This window comes from Microtus ochrogaster, chromosome 7 (assembly GCF_000317375.1).
Source record: "Microtus ochrogaster isolate Prairie Vole_2 chromosome 7, MicOch1.0, whole genome shotgun sequence".
Taxonomy (NCBI): domain Eukaryota; kingdom Metazoa; phylum Chordata; class Mammalia; order Rodentia; family Cricetidae; genus Microtus; species Microtus ochrogaster.
In genome coordinates, this window is record NC_022014.1 from 82,000,151 (window position 1) to 82,002,547 (window position 2,397).

The window sequence follows — 2,397 nt, forward strand, 5'->3', positions numbered from 1 at the left end:
AGGAGCACGCGGCGGCGGTGGCGGTGGTGGTGGCGGCACAGGGAGAGCGCGCAGCTCTGCGAGGGAGGGAGGGGGCTCCAGCGGTAGCACGGCTAGGGAAGGCAGCGGGGCAGGGAGGGCCAAGAGCTAACGGAATGTGGCCACAGGAGCCCTGGAGTCCCAGCTGCAGTCTCGTATAACAGGGATGCGTAGGGTGGTACGACTTGCAGGGTACCCTAGAGCCCAGTGGCAGCTGGGTTCTTTCGAGCGCCGCCCCCTCCCCTCCCCGGGGTCCCACCTCCCCTCCCTTCTTCCCTTCCTCTGAGCGACCTCAATGTGAGTCAGCCCTAGCGACACTTAGCAGGACCCCTGCACCCCCATCCCGTTGGAATTGGTTTCTTTTGCTCTACCCAGGGGTCCCTAGAAAGACTTGGTCTCTGAGCCGCAGGAATGAATGTCCCCTCCCCCACACCTCTCCAGCCAGTCTGCTATGCCCGCGCCTCCTAACTGGCCGCTAGGGAAGACCCTTAACAGGCCTGGAGTTTCATGCCTTGCCTTCCTGAGAATCACAGCAAAGGGAGCAAGGAGTCCTACCCCGGAACAGGACAAGGAGAGGGTGGTATACTTGTTCCCGCTGACAATGAATGCCCTTAAATATTCCTATGGCCTGAAATCAGAAGAGTGTAAATTATAGTTCTCAGCCTCCCCCAACCCAGAGAAAGGGAGCCTAGCATAGGGTCGGAGGTCTGGCATCTCTAATCCTAGAAAGGGAGAGAGGCTGGATGGAGAGCAGCCCCTCTGGGGCCCGCATGATGAGGCCCAGGTATAACAGTGGGGTCCCTGGCACTCAACTCCAAAGGTCAGCAAAGGGTCTAGACGGTTCACAATGGGTTGGACTAGACCTGGCTACTATGCTAATCTAGAAGATCAAAGTAAAAGGCAAGCACCATGCATGCAATGCCTGGACTGGGGGACCTGCACTCTCAAGGGACATTGCCAGTCTGAAAACAAACAGATCAAACTCCGTGCTCCAGGTTGCTGGGTGCTGTTTCTAGAACAACCATCTTCCTCTTGCCCCTAACCACAGCTTTCACTCTGAGACCCACATCATGGAAGCTGGGGCTTTGTGGGCAGGGGGATTAGAATGGAGGGGTGAGCAGGGCTCTGGGGTGCTCTCTGGCTCTGGGCTGCCTTCCCGGAAGAGCGAGGCTGCCTGCTCAAGCCTTTTAATTTCTAGTCCTATGGCCTGTCGGGACCATTGATCTGTCTTGTCCAGTGGGAATCATATACTTCAGGAGAAAGTGAGAGAGCCTGGCCCTGCAACCAAACTGGCTTGTCTCTGGGACAGTCATGGGGGTGACTGAATGTACCCAGCCCCAAATTTGAGATGGCACAGCCCTGCCCCCACAGACCAACTGTTTCTCTCTGTGTGATCAGGTGACCCAAGCTTTCATAGCCGGTGACTGCTAGCTAGGCCCATCCCCACCACCTGGTTCACCTGTCTCTGCTCCCTGAGCCAACAATGTCTGCCCCTCCAGGTTCTTCTACCCTGAGAGCCCACCCATCCCCCTTGGCCCAGTTCCCACCACCCTTCTGGTCCTGTTCTTAGAGGCCCCCAGAGATCAAAGTCTGGCTCCCCATACCGCACTACGTGCTTGGGAATATTACCTAGAAAATCTGTGAGCTTCAAGTGGAGGGGCCCAGGACAGAAACTGTCGTCTCTCACCTGCTTCTGGAGGCCGTTCCCAGAAAGGTCTGCAGATGGCATCAGGCAGGTTCCAGCCAACATGGAGCAGGCAGCCACTCAGAAAGCAAGGTATTGAACTGATACTGCTCCCCCATCCTGAGGCAGCCACATGGCCTGCCCAGTAAGTTAACCCTCAGAAACAGGCCCCGGAGTATGTGCCCTGCAGGCCCAGCTGTCATCAAAGTGTGAGCAGGGCCTATGTATCCATAGGGACTAAGCAGAATGTCTTCCCACTAGGAATCACCCAGGAGAATTTTGTTTTTAAATTAGTGGGGGGGGGGGTAATGGGTGCCAGATGAGTGCAGTGTCCTCAGAGACCACAAGAGGGAATCAGATCTCCTGGGGCTGGACTTAGAAGCAGCCATGAGCCTCCTGACTGGATGCTGGGACCCAAATGCTGATCCTCTGGAAGAACAGAATGTGCTCTCAACCATTGAGCTATCCCTTGTAGGGAAGACCCAAGAAAAGGAACCCCACCACCACCACCACCATGGTAACTAGGATGGAAGCAAAGATGGCTCCAGTTTAACTGCTACAACCATGCAGCTCAGCCTCAGAAAAACTCACAATGCCACAAAAACAGACTTTTTCAAAGTATTGTGCTTGTCAACCTGACAGGATGTAGAAGGAGCTAGGAAACAGGCGTCCGGGTGTTTATGAGCCTCTAAAGC